Below are 23,774 nucleotides of genomic sequence, written 5' to 3' on the forward strand. Positions count from 1 at the left end.
TTTTAACAAGGGATTTTAAATTACAGATTTCATGAGAACATTAAATAATTTTAGAGTGGCAGGTTTTTTTTTTTACCTTCAACTGGCTCCTAAATCATTGCACGTGACTCTGAGTTATTGGCTGGCACCATTCATAAGTAAAGTTCAGTTACATCGAAAGAAGATGAGATGCAGACGGAATTGTGAAAAAGATTATTTTGCTTCCTATTTTGTCTCACGTTTTCAAAATCCTAATGTCACTTTGCCGTGGGTCCCCATTTTTGTGTGTTCTCAGGATATATTCTGATCTGGATTCCAATCCTTCCTAGGGAAAGAATACCCATTTTTTATCTTAAACCTCTTTTAACAAAGCTCTCTTGTTCTATATTTCATCATTATTTCAAAAAGGCTTAGTTTTCATATTTTTGAATAAACAGAATAGCAATGATAACCACAGTAAAAAGTGTGTTTTTCAAACTCTCTCTACCCATTATATCTCTTTATATCCATGTGTGTGTTTCTTGAGAGAATGGACTGCATTTACTGAATCCATTTTTTACTTAAAAATTTTTTATTATTATTATTATTTTTGTCTTTTTGCCTCTTATTGGGCCGCTCCTGCGGCATATGGAGGTTCCCAGGCTAGGGGTCGAATCAGAGCTGTAGCCACCAGCCTACGCCAGAGCCACAGCAACGCGGGATCCAAGCCGCGTCTGCAACCTACACCACAGCTCATGGCAACGCCGGATTGTTAACCCACTGAGCAAGGCCAGGGATCGAACGGGCAACCTCATGGTTCCTAGTCTGATTCGTTAACCACTGAGCCACGACGGGAACTCCTGAATACATTTTTTGACTTTTCATTTGCTTCTCAACATTTTACCATCTGTTATGCCTCACCCATGGCCATCTCTGCAGAGGATACTTTGATCATGGTTAACATTGACATAATCTATACAAAGGAAAGGGATACCATTCATTCAGTCCTTTCTCTGTTATTAATTTTGCTACACACTGCCACTGCAGAACAGTCTTTCCTAAACAATGTTATTGACTTCCTGATGTCACTCTCTTCTGGATTGTCCTGCTATTTCTTTGGCAGGTTGTGATTATCGTTTTCTGACCTCTCTCTTAAGTGCTATTTCTGTTCTCTGCTGCACATTCCTCTTAGAAGAACTCATGCACTCTCACATGTCACCCAACAGTTTTTATACTGATGTCTCCGAAATAGGTGTTTAGCCCATTAATGCCATGTGCTTCTAGCTCATGATGTTCCATTGCCTTCTGCATTTAAATCAGTCTACACTTTTGTTTGCCCGGAGTAAATCAAAATTAAAATGTCTGAAACTGAAGTCATCCTCCCACCTCCATCTGCTTCTTTTCTACCTAGCTTCTACTCCTTTTTTTCCTGTTACCCAAACAGTAAATTTTGTGTGTCATCCTTAACCCATTTCCTTTCCTCTCTGTCATTTCAATGTCATCAAGTAATATGGATGATGCCTTTATAATATATTTGAAATCCATAATCATCACTGGATTCTCAATTACATTTCCACTGTTCATTGTCTCAACCAGGGGAGAGGAAGGCAGTGATGTTACCCACAGTTACACTTTACCAAATTTTTAAAACATCCCATGGAATGAAAAATAGATTTTAAAACATTTTACATGTTTCATTATAGCCACATATCTTTACATACTTCTATCAGAATTTGCCACCTATTCAATCAGTTAAGATTTGGATTGGCTACACATAAGAGAAATCCATCAATGATGACTTACAGAATTTTTCATTTATTTTTCTATGCACTAATAATTCTGAGGTAGACAGCGCAGACTACAATAGTATGTGAGGGAAAAAAAAACATTTTTTCCCAATATTTTTATTTCATTCATGTATAAGGGGATGGGTTAGGGTGATTCTGGACTTTGGCATCTCTTAAAACTTTAATCGCTCTGCTCTAGGGGAGTGAGGGTGCTTCAAGTGATAGATGATGTGTCTGTTTGGTGCTATCATTCCATGCTTCCTTTCCTGCAAGCAAGCTGTTCATAATAAGCACACATTCTTCACTTCTCCAAGAGAAATCTCTTTCCCTACCACACAGGGATACCCACCTTTGTCCAGCATGTTTATGCCTGGGTGAGTATGTTGCCTAATTGTGACACTTAGTTAGCAATCTGGCTCTCACATTAAGCCACATAGTGCAATCTGACATCGATCATTAATATTTATGATGCCGTCTCCTCTCTTTATTTTGTCTTTTTTTTGATCACTCAAGTTATTCATAAACCATAAGGATCTCTCAGAACATCAACACAAGGAAAAAGTCATTGAAAACTCAGGCTCTTCTTGTCTTTCTGCTCTGAACCCTGGACCACGTAGCTTTCATCCTCAAGATCAAAATAAGGCTAATGCATTTCCAGAAATTTATCTTAAGTTTCCAGCAGGACAGCAGAAGAAGGGGTAACACAAAAAAGATACATGACAACTAAACGTGTCCCTTTTGTCAAGAAAATAGTAGCTTCACTGAAAGTCCTATCTAATATGCTCAAACTTTGTACTGAACTGGGTACGTGGTCACCTCTAGCTTCAAGGAAGTCTGGGAAGGAGGTTGCATTTTTTTTTTGTAATTTTGTATTATATATCCTTTTTTCTTTTTAATTATTTTTATTTTTTCCATTATAGCTGGCTTACAGTGTTCTGTCAATTTTCTACTGTACATCAAGATGACCCAGTCACACATACATATATACCTTCTTTTTTCTCACATTATCATGATCCATCATAAGTGGAGGTGGTGTATTTTAATAGCCTGAAAGAAATCTAATCCACATTGGAAAAAGCAAACTAATTAAAAACAGAAAAACAGGAAAAATAAGATTGTATGGGTAATTCTATGTTGCCTATATAATATCATAGTATATAGCATTTTATAGGCAGCATGAATGTTACATAGGCAACGTGACATGGAAACGCCAAACCCAAGAATAATTATCCATTTGTAGATTATTGAACTAAACAAATATTTGTATCTCCATGTCTCTTCATACGATCTTTCCTCCTTCTATAAAGTCAATTTTTGCTCTATTTCCATATCCTGTGAGATTCAGCCAAACACTTTCTATTTCATAAAATTTACTCTCTCCTAAACTGAGATAGGAGTCTCTCCTAGCACTCTGTACTTAGGTGTATCATACTATCCTGCTGATATCTATTTTGAGATATAAGATGCACTCAAATTTCAGGTTTTCCTTTTGTATGCTTAAATTCATTTATATACCCTAAAAATTGTAAGATTTGTTTGAGCAGCTTTCCTCCTAGACTGTAAGACCTTAAATCAGGAAATGAATCATAATAATCTCTTAATCTCTGGCACATATGTAGCACACACAGATTTTGACTCAATTGTACCCCATATCAGTCAGGTTTGCTGCCTTGTGATGTATTTTAAGAGATATTATCTACCTATAATACTTTAACCTGAAGAAGTGATCCTGATGATAAAAATATCCTCTTAAAGCAGTAATAAAATAACTTGAATGTAACTGGTTGTCTAGAGTGCTTAAATCACAATACAAAGATATTTTCCATTCTGGTTATATATGGAGCCTACCTGACACCTTGAGAAGAGACTACCAAAGAGATAAGGGAGTGAAAAAATGGGTATGTATGTGAGAAGGATGGAAATAACTTTGTTAGAAATATGCCCTTTTAAAGTCCTCTTATCTTCCCATTTTTCACCTTATCCCTCTTGGCTGTTCCAATTTCTGAAGTGACCTCACCCTTCTGCTGGCTTTTCCATTCAATAGCTTTGTGACCATTGGTGAACTAATTAGCATCTCTGTGCCTCAGTTATATTATCTGTGAAGTAGAAATAATAACAGCAAATATCTGATTAAAAAAAACATTTGTTTTATTAATTAGCTCTACACATTAAAATGCTAAGACGATTGCTTCATACCTGCTAAGTGTTTAAATAATGTTGCCTGCTATTATTATTATTTTATGTCTTTTCTTCCTTTTTAAATACTAGGTAAAAGCAAGAGAGACACATTTGATATCAAAATAAAGTGTGTATGTATTTATATAGAGAACTACTAGCTATTCTCAATGCATGAGCTCAAATGAATACACACCAAAACAAGTTCACAGAGGTTTAACGACATGTGCTGTCTCTGATGTGAAGCACAAATTTAATCTTAGCTAAAAATAAATATTGGGTATACATGAGTTTTAAAGTTGTTGCTGGGAACTTTCTGTTTTTTTTTTTTTTAATGTGTTTTTTGTTTGTTTGCTTTTGTCTACTGAAAAGCTTAACAAGGTTGCATTTATACCAGGAAAAATTAGTTCTTCATGGGGATTTGGGCATGCTGTGGACCTAAGTTAAAATCTGATTAGGCTTCTTATTTGTGTGTTCTTAGGGCAGTTGCTGAACCTTGGTCATCCTTGTTAGCATAATAGAAATATTTTTATCTGCTTTACTTTTATAACAATTTTTATGAGGAATAACTAAAATAAGATATATAAAGCACCTACAACAGTTCATGGCACATAGTAGAAACATAAGTTAACAAATGTAATAACTATTATCATAATTAATCAAAGCTCATAGGTTAACTGGTATATAACATCTGTGGAAATGAAGGGAAGAAGGCTAGGCTGAGCAGAGGAACAAGTCGAATTCTTTTGCAGCCCTAAATCGATGCTCAGGCAACCCCACAGACATGTCTGGAGAGTGAATTGCCCTTTAGATTTGCCCAAATTGGTGCAAGGGGCTACATTTTTACTGTCATATTAATAAGTCCTTGGATGTGGGCTGCCCTGGGAAGTGGTTTATGACTAAGGATGAGGCAATCAGAGCTCTTCAAAAGAGGCAGTTCTCAAAGAGATAACAACAAAGAGCAAGTCCAGTAACGGTATAATAAGGTCTTCAAACGTTTAGGGCTTCTAGGTGGTGCTGTACAGCACCTGGAAGGGTTGTGACAGTTAATAGTAAAATCTTCCCCTTCTAGACTAGTCAATGCCTCTTAAACAAGATGCAGCCCAAGATAGTGGTTCTCCCAGTGTCTTTATTAAAATAGATAAACACAGCCTTTGGCTCCAGTAAAGCCTTTAAATCCAGTATGTTCTTTTTAATCCCAGTCAATAGGTAGTGTCCAAAACAGTTTGTGTTTATATAAGAAGGAAAGAAATTCACATATCATCTGCCCACTGGACTAAGTTAATTTACTCACTGTCAATTTTGATATGAAAGACCATGGTAAGGTTGATATAGCTTATAATACATGAATCACTAATGCTTCTTTTCTCATACACTTACATAAAAGTATTGGATGAATGGCAAACCACTATGAAACTGATAATAAATGTTTAGTATAAATGATTGCATCTACCAACTAGGCCTATAATATTTTTTGGATTTTGCCAACTTCATCATTTCAGTTTGTTATTTATTTTATTTGCCTTTGGTGAATATGCCTTTTTGTGCTTTTAATTTACTATTCATCTAAGACTGGAAGGCATTAGGGGTAGTATGAAGAAAATGTGGTAGAACTTTACACTCAGGTATGTCTGAAGGAAAATGCCAATCAGTACAGTGTTTGTGGACATGGAATATTTCTACATATTTCATTGCATATCTGTGAAAACTAGTTTCCTCTAATTTTCATCTATTAAATTTTAAATTATCCTAGTTTCCAGGTTTATTTTAAGACACTAAAGTCAATGGCAGTCAAATGATCAAATAGCTATTAGCAAAGTTTCTTTAAAGTACTGTAATATTTTTGTGTGAACTTTGTTTATAGATTTATTAAGAATTGTAATATTTTAAAATATAGTATTCATAAAAGATAAAGTTTTAACTTATTACATGAATAACATCAAAAGCTTTAATTCTATAACATATTCAAATAGATGCTATTGATGTTACTTTCTAAAGCATTAACTTTGATCTAGGAACTCAAGTTTAATTTTTCTGTCCACTCGACTTAAATAAAACTCTAAATCTTACAATACTGAGAACAATTAGTACATCATTCTTCTCTATTGCGGAAAAAAAAGAAAGAAAATTGCATTCTGTGATGGGTATAAAATTACATAATTGCAGTCAACCTGCATAAAACAAGAAATGAATACATATAAATGGGATATAAATATGATAATTAGGCATTAATGTATGTTCCTTTTTTATCTGTAAAATGTACAGATCTATCATCTGATTCATTTTAGCCTACCACTATTTAGGAGTAAATGGCAATTTGAGGATATTTAATGTTGTTCATAGTAAATTAAAAGGAGAGAATGTGACTGCTTCAGGTAATTCAATCATGGATATTTCAATTAAAAAATTATTTACAGTAAACTAATGCTACAGCAAAAGTCAGCATACCTGAAGAGAATTTTAAGATTTACATCAAAAAACCCATAAAAACAAAAACTCCCTACTTTAAGCCTTCATGCAAACACAATAACAGCAATAAAAACTTTCTTGCAAGATTGAAGTACCAAACCTGTTTAACCATAGACAACAGAGAGAATTCTAGGAGACCACCAACTGAGATGAAGAGAATTATAGATATAAATATATTTTCGCCACTAAATGCCACGTGAAATTTATATTTTCTTCCACTATATATGTCAGGTAATAAATTATGGTAATATTAGTGATGTCTGTAACTTTATCAGCTGGAGCACACACAGATATTTTCATATCCTATTACATCAGTTGCAAATATATCCTAGTATCGTTTATTCTCTTCATTATTTTGAAATTATGACAATAAATCTGCCAATAATTTAGTACATTATCAAGATGCATATATTTAACTATAGAACATTTCTAATATTCTAACCACATTTTTTACAATTAATTTCCTCTGTTATAATATTGCTTTAGATACTTTAAAACATTTGTTATTTTAAATATTTTTTCTGTAGAAAGTTTCAAAACATGACTCTGAGAAAGAGACCATAGGCTAAACCAGCCCCCAAAAAGATTCAGGATGAAACACACACACAAACAACTCTGATAAACTGGGAGCAAAGAAGTGCATCACTAAGTTTATGAGTGAGAAAAATCTAGAAAATGATCCAAAAAGAAGAGATGGTCTCTATTTGAGCAAAGAGTAGTATGTAGTCTTTCAGATAGGAAGGGTGGTACATGATTGATATAACTAATTTGACATTTTAAAAAAAAAAATAAATTCTGAGTTAAATTAATTTGCGTAAATCTAAAGCAGGATATTATATTCTCTTGACTATATATATATGATATATATGAATTCATTAATATATGTTAACATAAATATATTTTAATTTTATTATATGTATACACACACACACACACACACACACACACACACATCTCATATGACCTTATAGATTTCTTAATACTTTATTGAGGAGTATGGTATTTAAGCATATCTAAATATTTAAGCATGAAACTTTCTTTTCTTGAGCATAATGTAGGAATATATTAGAAAACCCTAGCTTAGAATTATAAAAGTAAAAATACGAAGTTTTTAATGGATACTCCTTATTTTAATAATCAATAGGGAAATTTCAGAAAACGGGAGGTTAATAAGTAAAGGAGAGGACAGGAATTTCTGAGGGCATTTACTAAGGTCTCCAGAGAAGGTAGCGGAGTTTTCAAAGTCAGTGCCAGAGGGCTGCAAAGCTAGAGTAGAATTTGGGGGGAACTAGGAAATTAGGGAGAAAGTAGCTTCAATATTTATTTTGGGGAGTTGACAAAATCAAATCTGCTAAAAGTTACAAAAAGAAGATGTAACTATATAAGAAGCCAGACCTAGCCTGAAATTTCAAAAGCAGCAGTAATAACCATACCAACCCTCAAATAACCTGGGCTGAGTCTGTGTTACTTCCAAATCTATAACACTTGCTACTCGTTGCTAGTTTTTAATTTTAATATGTGCTTCCTTAGAGCTAATAAGGCATATTATTAATAAAACACACTCCAATTTACATGAGAATATAATACAAGCCAAGTTCCTGGGTCTTGAGAGAGAAATAAGATGGAAGTAAACCAATTCTGTGATAAAAATTTGTCCACTGAGGTTTAATTAATAGGAAGCTGGATTATCTTCAGACAGTACACTGGAAGCGAAATCTTAATCTGTGTTTACTGCAACTCAAGAAAATAGCAATAAAAATAGTAAAATCTGCCATCCATCAAATGTTTACTGGGAGTCAGGCAGTGAGATGGGAACCTTACCTGTATTTTACATCTATTCCTTACGGGAACTTATCCTAGATTTAGAAATTAAAAAAAAAAAAATTCTTAAAGAAATTAAATGATTTATTTTAGGTCATTTAGCCACTAATTGGCAGAGATGGTATTTAATTCCAATTCCTAAGATTCCCAAACTATGCTTTAGTAACTATGCTTTAGTTTGCCTCCACATCCAAAGCAAAAAAAAAAAGGAGTTGTTTCTACAAAGAAGTAATTGATCAGTTTTGCATATTAACCTCTTTTCCCTGTTTTCCTGAAGTCTTGATTGCGAAACTATAGTTCCAAAACATATATAAGTTAATCGGAGAAATTTTGCACCAATACAAACCAGCCACAAAATTAGGTTTGTAATCAATAATACGAGTAGGTTTTTTGTCAGAAAGAAAACTTGAGTTTTCAATATTTTTTCATGGAAAGAAGATAGCTTTTGTACCCAAAGACTAAGTCATATATCACTGCCTTTATTAACTTCATTATCTTAAGTGCATCACTTCACAATTCTGGGCCACAATTTCTGTGTCCTTAATTGGGGTAAAATACCTATTTGCCTTCTGGTATATTGTAAGCCTATAAAGAAGCAATGAAAGGAATGCATCCAGAATGGTTGTTCTTTTTGCAAAATAAGAGCTTAAGAGTCCAGTTTAATAAGACTAGGAGTTTTCAATTAAATTATTTAACTGCAAAAACGACTTAATTAACTGAGCACAGACACTTAACCTGTGCTAGGTATCCTGGTCTTTCAATAAAGGAGAATGAAAGGCTTTATATCATTCCATAAAAGTTTTTCAGTTACAAGTGCACTTCCCTTATATTTCAAATAAACCTCCAGGAGAGGGTGCCCCTGTAGAATCACCAAACTTTATTTCTAACCTTTAGTATGTCTTGATTGTTCTTCATTATAATTTTATTGATAAGGCCTTGACATGAAATAGAGATCTTTTAACCTTGCTTGTTATTAGGTAAAGGAAAATGCTTAAGCTGGAATTCATTATAGACCATGAACCTATAAAGTAGAAAACTAATATTCATAACTTTATATTCATTGAAAAACCTTCACCTTTAGGAATCATTAGTTTTCAGGATAGTCCATAAAGTTAAACCGAGCAGCACAAGGGCAGCTGTGGAGGATCAGAGAGGAGTGCAGATCAACAACATTACATTTAACATTGGTTGAGCAATATTCTCCTGTTCTCCAGGCTCTCAGCAGGCAGCATAACATTTCCAGAGCTCAGATTCCCCAAGGCATCTACCAGGAGAATTAAGTTGCTTTCTAAAACAATCCAAAACGGCACGTATCCCAGGGTTCATGAGACTTAAAGTTTTGGATATAGAAAATCCCTTCCCACTTGCTCTACTCCAAGTTATTGAGGCCGGCGGGAAATCAATAATGATCTTCGTTTGGAATAATACAGAACTTTCTTCTGTAGGTGTATGTGTGTGCGTGTGTGTATGTGTGTGCGTGGGTGTGTTTCAGTTTTCTTTTGCCTTAAAAATGCATCCAATAAACCACCCCAGAGCTCAGAGTGTTAAATAACATTTGTTTGTCTACAGGTTGGTTTAGTGGCTCTGCAGATCTGGGCTGGGTACTGTGATACTGACTCTTCTTGCTCTTGTGCTGGCAGTCAGCTGGCAGGCCACCTGGGGGTTTGTTGATCTGAGATGGCCTCAATTCTTCTGTATGTGCCCCTCAGTTCCTTCTAGGGGGCTCAGATTTTATCTCACACTGGTGACAAAATTACTAGGGAAAGAGGACGGGACATGCAAGCTTTCCTCATGTTTGCTGACATCCGTTGACCAAAGCAAGTCTCTTAGTTCAACTCCAAGTCACAGACAGAGAGAACTGCAAAGCTAGTAGATACTGAGGGAACATTCACCGGCAGCTAACACTGAGCATTCCCAATAGAAGGAAAGAGTAGAAGGTAAGAGTTAAGAGCATTCTTCTCACAGAAACTAGTGTTCAAATGAAATAAGGAAGAGCAGATGCCAAGTTCTACTCACAGATAATAAACTAGATTTATTCTTGATGTTATTCATAAATGCTTTTGTCCCCAGGAGTTCTCCCAGAAGGGAGAAAAGTTTTATTTTTTCAGATGAAAGTAGCCTTGTATTCTAACTAACACAGGATTCCAGAAAAGAAAGACATGAATCCTTAATAAGATACAGTCTTGATGTGTGATTTCCTGTCTGAGCTACTCGGCATCAGAACCTGCTCCAACAACATTGATAGTACTTTACCCTACAATCTCCAATTTCTAGTCACTTCTTGAACACACATTAAGAACTGATAATGAAGGTTTATTGCTCCAATTCACCCCTTAAATACTTTGTTATGCAGGACTGGGTGTCAACTCCAAAATTATGCCTTCATCAGTTCATTCTTCCTTTCTTTTTGAATACTATGGTGGTGATCCATTTATTTCTGACTTCTAATCCCAAACTTATTATAGATCACTTTATCAATATATCTATGACATGGTCAAGGTAAAGACTCCAATGGTCCTCTTTTTTTTTCCTTGTCATCTCTCTCCTAATTTCCTGTTTTGGTGTGGCATAGTGTATGGTGCACACATGAACTTACTTTAAACTCCTAATTTATTCTTCACTTTTATCTGATGCCATCGGCTCTTTTATATTGATGTCTAATACTGACTGCTTGCTCATCTCCTATTTCCCTTGAGAGAAGAGTTATTACTGTATGTTATTACAAATCAGTACATCTTTATAGTTGAGGACTCTAGGGCTCAGCAGGTGAAGTGGCTGGTACAATGTGACTGGGGATGTAAGTGAAAAAGGAAGAATTCAAAACCCAACCCGCTCAAAACAGCACGTATTTACTGGCTGTTCAGGTAGAGAATCAAGCCAAGTTTAACAAAAAACATGTAAGAAGTAGATTGTTTTCTCTGAAAAAAATAAGCATTTCTTCAGTGTTTAAAGTGATTCCAAGTGCAGGCTCTCTTCTAAAAGGGAAGTTGGGTTTTCCTTGTGGCTCACAGCATAACTATTCCACGTTTCTTCTACACTGGGTCTGGTTTGATTCCTGGCCCAGGAACTTCCATATGCTGTGGGTGCAGACACATATTTTAAAATAAATAAAAGGGAACTGAACTATGTACATAAATAGCTATACTGCAAACTAGAAAGTGATATATAGCATAAAAAGTACTGATGCATTTTTAAGACCACCTTTTAACTTTTTAACTCACAATTATTGGGAATAGACAGTAAAGAACCAAACCACATGGCATCACAATGTTTCTCCCTGTAATAAAGTCTCTAATAATCATGGCTTTTCCATTCTTAATACACTTTAGTTTTTGACATGCAATTCATAACTTACTATGTTTCCTGTTGTAGAACATTTGAGATATTTTAGATGGATGCTGTATCGTATTTATTCAAAACAGATGTTAAGATATGCTCTTTTATTGTGTAAATTCTACAATGGCAGATATTTTTTTGTGGGACCCCCAGAACAAATAACACTTTTGCAAGAATACATGAAGAAGGTAACAGGGCCAAAGGGTGAGATGAATTAAATGATACATCGTTCAGGTAAAGGACTAGAATGAATGAAACTTTTTTTGTCTTTTTTTTAGGACTGCGCACCCATGGCATATAGAAGTTCCCAATCTAGGGGTTGAACCAGAGCTGTAGCTGCTGGTCTACACCACAGCCATAGCTACACTGGATCCAAGCTGCATCTGAGACCTATACCACAGCTCACAGCAATGCCAGATCCTTAACCCACTGAGCAAGGCCAGGGATCAAACCCGCATCTTCATGGGTGCTAGCTGGGTTCATTACTGCTGAGCCACAACGGGAACTCCAGAAAATGAAAAATTAAAAGTTTTTTTTCCTTTTAAATTTTCTATAACTGAGTAGTAAAATTAAGAGAAGATAATTTTTTCTTTTTTTGAGAATGAGTTGTAAACATGCCTCTTTTGCTTTTCTCCTCATTTCAGTTTACTTCCTCATCATTAATACAGCCTATAGGCCTGGAGTTTTAGAACCACATTCAGTAGACAGTGGCAAAGATTTTACTAGTAGCTTCAACTTTCATTAATACAGTAAGGGGACAGAAATACCCAAAGTAACTAAGCAGCTTCAAAAAGTAATGGTTTAGATACTGCAAAAGCTACTCTGTCACTATAGTGAAGGATTTGACAAGTGTGTGGATGAAGAAAAAGTTATTGTTTTATTAGTTAAAGACTGGTTTCTGATACTATTAAAAGAGATGCAATTATTTATTTACATATATGGAGTCCAAAAGGGACAGCATTTTATTGGAGTAAATCTGAACCAGCCATCCTTATCAGAATGAAAATTGTAAGGCAGCATTTTAACACTATTTTCTGCTCAATGTTCTGTGGTTCTGTGATTTTTCATGTAGGGCAAGCTGTAATAAAACTAAAAGTCTTTCAAGAATGACTTTTTGTTACAAAGGACACTATTGGTATAGCTGGTAGTCTTGAATAGGGATTACATGGCAGTAATGCATCAGTGTTGATTTCCTGGTCTCAATGGTTACATTGTGGTTATATAGGAAAATGTCTTTATTTGTAGGAAATACACAGTAAAGTATGCCAAAGGATGGGGCTTAGGTCAACTACTTACTCTTCAACAGTTCCAGAAAAAGATGTTTGCATTATATTGCAATTCTTTCTAAGTTTGGGAGCCTATCAAAATTTAATAAAATATTTTAAAGTTAAAAAAATTAACTTTTTAAAACAATTGCTTCAAAATACTGTTATAATGATAATATTGTAGGGACTTAACCATAGTTTAATTCTTAATAGTTAAAGTTTTATTATGACCATTTTTGAAAAATATGTTTGTTTTTTAATTCCATCTGTTTTTCATTTTTAATAGAGATAAGATATACAATGCATTTATAAATGTCCAAGTGAGATCAAGTAATAATGACTCTGGATAATGTCAGTGTTAAATGCAGCAATGAAATGATAAATTATGTATTAAACTACACGGAAGCATAATGTAAATAATATACTGTCCTTATGAGAAAATGACACAATTTGGACCTTGGTAGAGGAAGGCATTTCTGAATTATCATAACAAAGGGTGACACAACTTGAATATGTTATGAGGTAAAGTTAGATATTGTAATGGTCATAAACAGCTCTCCTAAATCATGGTATATGGAGTGAATAACAGGAACGAGGCAACTTAAGGCTAGAGCTTAGTCAAAAACAGAAGATAAAAATATCATGTGTAGCAAACTGAAATATACAGAGTATAAAAATCAGTCTAAGAAAAGGGAGTGAGGGTGTTGAAAAAGAAGAATGCAAAAACATGCAGAAAAAAACAACCCAATGACATATGTTGTTATTACTGGCCCAAATGTGGTTTCGTAGCAATGTTCAAATGTGACAGACCTCTTTGTAATCTTAGAATGTTTTTTGTAGACTTAGAATCAGAACAGGAAGCCGGGATGATTTTATATGATGACACTGATTAATCAATCTCTTCCAAAGAGACATATCTCTTTACAGTGACTTGTGTTTGCCAGGTAGAGTTCATCTCCTTGCTCAGTGAAAACTTTGAAGGCCACTTATTTGTTTTGAATACATTTTACACACCTACCTTGAATTTCTTCACTTGATCAATTTAAAAACAATTAATTTAGTGAAATACTGTTTTTGAATCAGTAGCTTGTTAATTTTTATTCATTTACTGATTAATTTAATGACTTCTGAATATCCCTAATATTTAAATAAAATTAAATAAAAGTAAAATAAAATTAAATAAAATTAAATAAAATTAAATAAAAGTATACTATTTACTTTTAAAACTTCTTAGGCTTTATAAAATGGAATAATCCTGCATATATTCACAAAAAGTTTCTTTTTATCCATACTATAGTTTTTGATATTAGTCCATATCCATGAATGTATATTTAATATAAACCTTGACTATTTTATTTTATTCATTCTTTGTACTCAGGCTTTTAAAGTGGGTCAATTATAAATAGCTAATTGAAAGTTATCTTTGTTTTATTATTCATTTGTATTCTTTGTCTTTAAACTGAAAAATTCAGTAAATTTGGATTTACAATTACTGATACAATAAATTTGTTTTTGTATATTGGTTTGTGCTACTTTTCTGTTTCTATGCCAAAATACCTGACCCAGAGAAATTACGAGAAAGTAAATTTGCTTTTCTAAACCACTGTTTTATGTTTGCTATGCAGCTATATAGATAAGCAATAAAAATCGCTAACACGTTAAGAGAAAACAACCCTTTAATTTAACTAACCTTCTTTTTGAAGAATTACTTTGGCCCGGTATTTCTCACCTTTATTAGTTTTTTACACAGTGGTAAATCATCATAATACTTGATTTTATTATCTGAGACAATGCATATTTTATTCTCCTTTTTTATACATAGAATTACTGCTGTCTAAAGATTCTGTTACTGAATGAACATTTCAAGAAGAATGTGGGCAGTAGTTTTAAGTAGAATAATGTTAGCTTGTGTGGTTGTCCTGGGATGCAGTACCTTTTGTGATGCAGAAAGATCCATCAGTGGTGCTTTTCATAATCACCCAGTGCCTTTGGTTTGCTTTTCCAGAGTCGTTCTCCACTCTTCTCCCTACGGACCTCTGCCCTTGGAGGCTGCCTCTGTGGACTTTATCAGTAGATTCCCCGCTCTCTATACCCTTATTGGGTTCAGCTACCTGGGAACCCTGGTAGAAAGTCAAATGGTGCTTGGAAAGCGAGGTAGGCACACTTATTCCTTTGTTATCCTGTGTCCCTCTGTCAGGATGAATCTGTCACTCGCTGGAAGGCCACTTGTCCTCTCAAGTGAGCCTGCTCCATAAGAATTTCTTTGTATATAATTATCATCATAACCTTTTCCTCTCTAGTATCCCTAGATGTAGTAATACACACTAGTCATAGTGGCATCTCATACAAATATGTATGAAATATCTCTGCAATTAAACTTTCCTAAAATTATTCTATTTTGGATGCACTTTCTGTCTTTGTGACACCTGACATAGCTCCTTAAAATCCAGAATTTAGCTTTTTAAAAAAAAGGCCACTTTGATGGTCAGAAGCTAAAGATAAGAAAAAGAGGGGCAAAAACTATTCACAAAATGATCCAGGAGCAAGCTAGTTGATATTATGGAGAATTGTAAAAAGATGAAAGTAATAAAAAGAGTAAATCACCAGGTTCTATATTCTGCTGAGAATAGTGTTTATTCTGTTTACCATCATTTTTAACTTTGAAGAAAGATAACTGGGTTTTTACATGTTGGAAAGAATAATTTATGAGGCTTGCTTGCAGATTCATATTTAAAAGCATGCTTTCTTATCATTCTACATCTATTCTCTTGCTTCAAATGTATATTAAGCTATCTCTTGTTTTCCGATCCTATCATTCCTTACATTAGCTCAGACCTCCTCCTCAGAAGAAATTGAGACAAAGACTTCAGTGCCAATAGATTTGTGGGGGTGGGAGGCACCCACAAATTAATTCCCTTTGGGGTATGCAGAAGTGAGGCAGGAACTCCAAAAAAGGATTAAGTATCAAGCTAGTTACATGTGACAGCTGAAGCTTAACCCCACAAAGGACTTCTGGGAAACAGTATGGAAAGGGTTTAGGGTTAACTCACCTAATCAACAAAGAATCTGTGGCATTAATACACCAACTTCTGTCAGTTATTGGTCCTTGACTCCCTAGAACTTCCAGCCTGCTAAGCTCGCAATTAGACTGAGTGCTAATTACCAAAAAAAAAAAAAAAAAAAAAAAAAAAAAAAAAAAAAAGCCCTCAGGCCAAGAAAAAAAAAAGAAAAATCCAAGTACTGGCTTTAGGAAGTCAGGCTGGTCTGCACTGAAATGGTAAAGACCAAAGAGATAAGCCGAGGCAGTAGCAGTACCTGCTTTGCAACTAATCCATTTTCTACACTGCCACCAGAATGCTTTTGGTCAAAAGTAAATTCGATTTGGTGACCCTTGGCTTATATATTTTAAAGTTGTTCACAGAATTTTTAGAATAAACTTCAAACTCCTAAACATAATATAACAAGTGCCTTCAAGATTCAGTCTCAGCTACTTTTCCATCCTCATCATTTTATGACCCACACCACCCAGAGTGGATTCTTTCAGACTTCACAGTACAACATGGCACCTCCTAACACAGGACACCTGTGCACAGGCGGCCCTTTTTTCCCTACTTAGTTAATGCCTAATCTATTTTCCAATTTTAGCTTATTAATTATGGCTGGCTAGGATAGCCTTCCCTGAGCACTGCATGTGAAATCTACTAGGATGTCCTTTTATATCATATACCTTCTCTTTATAGAATTTGCCAGAGTTATTACTTTGCCTCTGTTTAAACAGTATTTTGTAATATTTACCTCCCTGTATTGAATATATGATTGAAAGTTTCAGGTTTTTCCCTCCCCAATTAGTCTCCATCATTTGACAAGAAAATGATAGGTGTTTTATAGAGATTCTATAATTAGTTTAAAAATAAAGTTATTTATAATATTTGAAGCCTCTATTAAATTATATTTGTGATAGTGTTATAAATACTGAATAGTAATAATAAAAATGAATACCATTTATTAATATATAGAATGGTACTGAATTAAACCCTTTTCTTGTATTACCTTATTTAGAGAAAGTTATAATTTTGAAGTTCCCTCATGGATCAGCATTCTCTCATCATCTGGAATTGCCACTGCTGTGGCTTGCGTCATTGCTGTGGTTCAGGTTCAATCCCTGGTCCAGAAACTTCTGCATGCTAGGGGCATGGCTGAAAAAAAATAAAGGAAGTTATAATTTTTTATTACTCTAACTACAGGAATATATTGGGTATATACTCTAAATAGATACTGTAAGGAACTATTGATGTATAGAACAAAATTTATGACTTCAAACAGTTCATGGTCCCATTGGGAGATAATATTTTTATATGTACATAATAAAATATTTATATAAATTAATAAAAATACTTATATATATACATTAATTGAGTAAGGAATTTGTACAAATGGCACCCTAGGCATTAAATAAACGCTAATGAATATAAACATAAGCAAATATTAAGGAAACAGCACTAAGAACAATGGTGATATGTCTGGGAAGAAAGAGAAAGAATTGGGGCTTTTTTTTTTTTTTTTTTTTTTTGTCTTTTTAGGGTCATACCTGTGGCATATAGAGGTTTTCAGGCTAGGGGCTGAATCAGAGCTTTAGCCGCTGGCCTATATCACAGCCACAACAACGCCAGATCTGAGCCATGTCTGTGACCTATAGTACAGCTCATGGCAATGCTGGATCCTTAACCTACTGAGCAAGGCCAGGGATTGAACCTAGGTCCTCATGGATAATAGTTATATTTGTTTCCCTGAGCCATGACAGGAGTTCTGAATTGTGGCTTTTTTGGCAAGTCTTGGAGGGTGGCTAGGTTGGAATAGTTTGAAAACAGTGGGGGTTTTATAAAAATTTTAGACTAACAAATATAAGTATGACATCAACATTTTATATGAAAATGATAATCTCACAATGGCTAAAAGTGAAAATGTATTTTACTTACTTTCCAATAGATGAACTAAATTATTGAAAGTCATCACACCTTGACATTTTATTGAAGAAAAGCCAATGCATACTGAATCTTTCTTCAAATAATGCAGTTGCTTGACAAATGTTGGGCAGATCTTCTCAGTAAGAAATATATGTATGTGGATCGCTTTTCCCTTTTTTCTTTCCCCTTCTCTCCTTGGCAGTCTTGTAAATATCAGGTCATCATGAAAGCCAGTGACAAGCAATCATTCCTAAAATTAGAGGCAATCCCCACGTTTGTTAACAAAGGTCATGTGAAAAGTCATTAGAGGCAGCTTAGGATAGTAGTTAAGAATCTGCATAGCAAAGGTGGACTTCACAGGCTCAAATATGTGATTGGCCATTTACTACATGACCTTGAGCTATTTCATTAGTCTCTCAGAACCTCAATATTTTCACTTGTAAAATGGGTTTAAAAATAGGATATCTATCATCAGGCTTCATGTAGAGTGGTTAGAACAGTATCTGATTTTTAAGAATCATTAGAATAACTGATTGTCATCTTGCAAAGATGCTTATCTGAGAGACCTGACCATCAGAACGAATTCTTTTCCCTTCTCATCCAATACCTTACCAAATCTCCAAGGAACCAGATTTCTAGGGGCATCCAGGAGGAAACCATGAAACTGAAGGACAAACAGCATAGGGAAGTCTCAATCACAAGAGAAGAAGGGGTAAGAAGAAGAGGAAGGAGTTCAAGGTGAGAGAGGTTTCTCTGAAGACCTTGAAGAGGAAGACATTTGATAGCCTATTGTCAATAAGGAAGGCTAGGCACCAGTAAGGGAAACTAGGAGACAGGAAGACAAAGGAATAGGGGAGCACAGCTAGTTCCCAGTCTCTACCAGATGAGGATATGGAAAAGGACTGGAATTTACAATTTCAATTGAAAGAAAAAAAGTCCTTAGCTGTGCTATGCATGTGCTAACTAGTTAGAAGTAAGTCCTTTAGTGAAATGAGTTGTATTTGTCTTTTCCTTTCTTGCTAAGATGGTAGTGTTAAAACAGGCCAGTAGCTAGATAGGAGCAGAGAAAGAGGACACAAAGTGGCAGGAAACCCACATTTTGAAAACAGTGGGTCCTTGGGCAGATAAGGAAAAGCAGGAACCTCCAGGCTGACAGGATACCACACATTCTGGGGTGATGTGTCTTGGAGGCACACAAAAAGAGGTAGAAAAAGGCAGGAATTGCTGGTGTCTGAATTTAACCTTTTGATCATTATGCTCGCACTATAATAAAATTAGCTTGCAGATAAGTGCCCATCAGGCACCAGTGCCATGACACTTCAAGTCTAAATCAGGACAAAAATCCGCCACTCTGGAAAGTGGAGCTGGGATGAAAATTAGGGAATATGACCCCCAAACTCCTTCCCCAGTACATAGTCCACCTATTTACTTGTATGACTCATAACCAGCTTGCCAAAGAAGCTTAGGGTGGCTGCTCCTGGGTCTACCCATTCTGAGAGCCTATTCTTGCTTACATAAATCCTCACTTTCTTGTGTTTCTGAATTCTTTCTGTAAGAATTCAAGAATCTTACTTTCACTGGGAACAATAGTAGTACTGTTAGTACACAGAGAAAAAGATAAAAATAAGGGTATTATTAAATGTGATTTTAAACAATTTATAATATGTTAAAATTATTCGTAATTTTCAATTCCTCAAGTATGTTGCATGTATGAAGAATTACTATAGATATAGTATTTCCTCATTTTCAAGATGAAATTATTCCTTAATTTATGGCCACATATAATTTGCACCATCATGTGATAATCTTGTCTTTTTTTTTTCCACAAGCATTTCTTTTTTTGTACTTGTAGATTGTTGTTGTGGTTTCCAAAATCGCAGAATTTATGCTAAAATATTAAAAGCATGGTTCAATATTTATATATTTCCTTCTATGTTTAATCAAAATGTTGTGCCTTAATGCTCCCTACGACTCTGCGGAATTAAAGACAGATATAATGTTTCAATTGTACCTTCAAATCTGGTGGAGATCTTAGAGTTTTTAGAAATTTGCTGTGTGTGCTGTGCTTTCCACCTATAAATTAAGCTCTTATGAGAGGCTTTTGAATTATTTCCAAAAGTCAGAAATTTAGTGCTCTTAAATTACAGTTGGCAGGTTCTACTTTGATTGTTCTAATAGGTTTCCTTTTTAGAGAAATATTTATTTATTTATTTATTTATTTATTTATTTATTTTCTTTTTAGGGCTGCACTGCAGCATATGGAGCTTCCAGGCTAGGGGTTGAATCGAAGCTACAGCCGCTGGCCCACACCATAGCCATAGCAACACAGATGGATTCCCAGTCACAACTCAAAGGTTAGTGGGTTAAGGATCCAGCATAGTCACTGCTATAGCTCAGGCCACTGCTTGGGCACAGGTTCAGTCCCTGGCCCAGAAACTTCCATATGCTGTAGGTGGGGCCAAAAATAAATAAATAAACTAATCATATTCTGACTTACTAAAGTGACAGTCCTTTTCAGTTGTGGATATAAAACTCATGAAACAATACAATACATTTGGATTATTAAGAGAATTTCAGAAAAGCTCTTTAGGAAAAAATTGCTAAATATACTTCATATACTTATTTCTTCCATAGTAACTACGGAAGATAAAATTGTTTCATGAGTTTTCCTCGTTATGATATAATTGCATGAAGCTTATGATTTGTTGTTGTCAGACTTTATTTTTCATTGTAATGATTAGCTCTTATAAGTAGACCATATTTTAATAGGAACAGTTATTGTGAAAAACATAATTATCATTGTTAAAACACTGAAGATACTTTTTCTCAATTATTTGTGATTGTCTTTCTAAAAGAAGACAGAAATTAAAAAAGAAAACTATTTCTAAATTCATTTTTTTAAGCAAATTCAAATTAGTTTTCAAGGGTTTAAAATATTTTTCATTATTTTATTATTCATTTAGTATATGTTGTATTATTCATGGGGTTTTGATTCCACTTTACAAGAAAAATATTCTGAAAGTGTTTCATGGCACATCATCCAATTCTAAAGAAAGTTAAATTACAACAAAATGTTCTTAATTGACAGATGAATAAATGTTACATGACCTATTTAATCACAACTATTAATATGGAAATATTTGGGACAAGTTTAAATAACTAAACAATTGTTCATGTTATTTTTCATTCAATATATTTATTCCTACATAATCATAATTGGAAGATCTGGCCAGACAATGGCTTTCAGCAATTTTGGCAATCTAGCTTGTAGTTTTTAAAGATTATTCTCGACACATGGCAGTATTTCCCCGGTGTTAGATAATAAGTCAGTTTCTTCAGGTCCTTTAAAAGGAGTATACTCTCTATTTAATTTGCTGGGAAAAAGTGCACTGAAATTGAGTTTATAACAATCATTTTTAAATTTGAATGTGCACACCAATTAAAGTAATTCTGTTTTGCTTTAATATTACCCATTATCACTATAACATGTTTTCAATTTTCTATTTTTAATACAACGGAAAATTTCAAATTACCCCCAATAAATCAGAATGTTGCTGCAAGGAATTTATAAATAAATGATCTTTTAAGTTTAGTACACACCACAGAAAATAGATGAACTGAATTAAAACCTGAAAAACCGATATTACTGATTTAGAGTTTAAAAAGAATTGGTTATGGGGAGTTGACATTGCAGAATTCTGAAAAAGAAATATATATATATTTGCTTTTTAGGGCCACACCCATGGCATATGGAAGTTCCCAGGCTAGGAGTTGAATGGGAGCTGCAGTTGCTGGCCTACATCACAGCCACAGCAACTTGGGATCCAAGCCATGTCTGCGACCTGCACCACAGCTCACAGCAATGCCAAATCCCTGATCCACTTATTTGTTGAAGCACTATTTATTTATTATTTATTTATTTATTTTTGTCTTTTTGCCATTTCTTGGGCCGCTCCCGTGGCATATGGAGGTTCCCAGGCTAGGAGTCGAATCAGAGCTGTAGCTGCTGGCCTACGCCAGAGCCACAGCAACTTGGGATCCAAGCCAGGTCTGCAACCTACACCACAGCTCACAGCAACACCAGATCCTTAACCCACTGAGCAAGGCCAGGGATGGATCCTGCAACCTCATGGTTCCTAGTCAGATTCGTTAACTACTGAGCCACAGAGGGGAACTCCAGAAGCACTGTTATATAGCTGTGTGCTTCACACAAACATAAGTATAAAATGACAAAGCCATAATACACCTGAATGATGGTGGGTTGATGGGAGGAAAGTTTAATGGTATAAAATGGAAAGAAAATCACGCTCTTTAATATAGAGATGGTTGTCTTTTGGGATCCCAATGAAAAGTCATTCAAAGATGAGATAATATTAATCTATCCAATCATTGAAGTTCCATTGGGAACTGTAAGATATAGCAAACAAATATCAGATAAGGAATATTCAATTCATATTAGAATCAGAAGGCATTGCCAGTTTAATAAATCAAGTTACTAGACAGGAATTTGGGGAAATTGTTCTGGAGAAATGAAGGGGTAAAGATTCTACTTAAAAGAATTTGAACACTTTCGGTTTCAAAGACAAAGAGTTTTTGCACTTACCAATTAGGAACAAATTGCCTTGAGGTAAAAACAAAGAAACATACACACAGACACATACACACAAAGATTTTGACAAAGAAAATTATCATCTAAACCTAGAAGAAAATAAATGCATAGTGGAGTAAAATGGCATTGTCGTATATATAGATCCTAGAAAAATATTAAGTCATTTCTCATTTATGAACTTGGTGTTCTCTTTATTCTTGTAATGCAATGCCTGATTTATTTCCACTTTTATGAAAATAAATAGATTAAAAGATTGTGTTCTTTGACTATTATGACCAATATTAAGATCTGTTTTATCCTTTTTTTCCAGATAAGAGCACATAGATATTACAAAAATTGAACATGCAATGTTTATGTAACTGTTTTGGGAAATGTAATTTTATATAGAAACGATTCTTACTAGCTAGTTAATATATCTGTTAAAGATAGCCTGTCCAGGGCAACTGTCTCAATTAAGCAGCAGAGTTATGTGTATATATTAACAAAACATTATTTCTGCCTTCAGAGGGGCAGTAAATGCGAGAATACCTCTTCTCTTCAAAGTCATCACTTGTTCCAATGGAACTTAGCTGTAGGTTCAGGTGAAAGCCTTTTGTTTTAGTCCATCATTCAAACAGACCTTGCTTCTGGAACTACGCTCTTATAAAGAAATATCTCACTAGAATGTCATTTAAAAAAAAATTGTGTGGAATATCTGAATGTTGCCGAAGCCTGCTTTCTTTAAGAAATCATGAAAGACAGTAAAGGAAAAACAAAATCAAAATCTGGGAGTTCCTGTCGTGGCGCAGTGGTTAACGAATCCGACTAGGAACCATGAGGTTGCGGGTTCGGTCCCTGCCCTTGCTCAGTGGGTTAACGATCCAGCGTTGCCGTGAGCTGTGATGTAGGTTGCAGACACGGCTCGGATCCTGCGTTGCTGTGGCTCTGGCGTAGGCCGGTGGCTACAGCTCCGATTCAACCCCGTGGGAGCGGCCCAAAAAATAGCAACAACAACAAAAGACAAAAAGACAAAAAAAAAATAAATAAAAATCTGATCTGAATTTCAGAAAAAGAGCGAAGGACAATAACCACACCAATCTACTTTAATAATTAAAGTCAAAAGAAATTTAATTTTGAAGGAATAAGAACTCTAAGAGCTTCTTATTCCTTTCCACAGGCATCCTTCTGCTTTGGAGTTTGTTCTTCAGTTCAATTGGAAAAATAGAAAAAATATCTAGAATTAGAGTCAGAACAACAGTGTTTTAGCTTCTTTTTCCTCCCAATAAGGAGACTCAATTATCAAAGAGAAAGTAACGAGCTTATGGATTGAACTATCTTTTGGCGAATAAGTCACTGTGAAGATGTATAGATAGTGGAAACCATTATTACATTTTGCTCCTATTTCGGGTTT

The sequence above is a fragment of the Sus scrofa genome, chromosome 8 (assembly GCF_054392235.1).
Source record: "Sus scrofa isolate SSC_HxYL_T2T_F1_AM1 chromosome 8, Sscrofa_HxYL_maternal_Yorkshire_Landrace_v2.0, whole genome shotgun sequence".
Lineage (NCBI taxonomy): Eukaryota > Metazoa > Chordata > Mammalia > Artiodactyla > Suidae > Sus > Sus scrofa.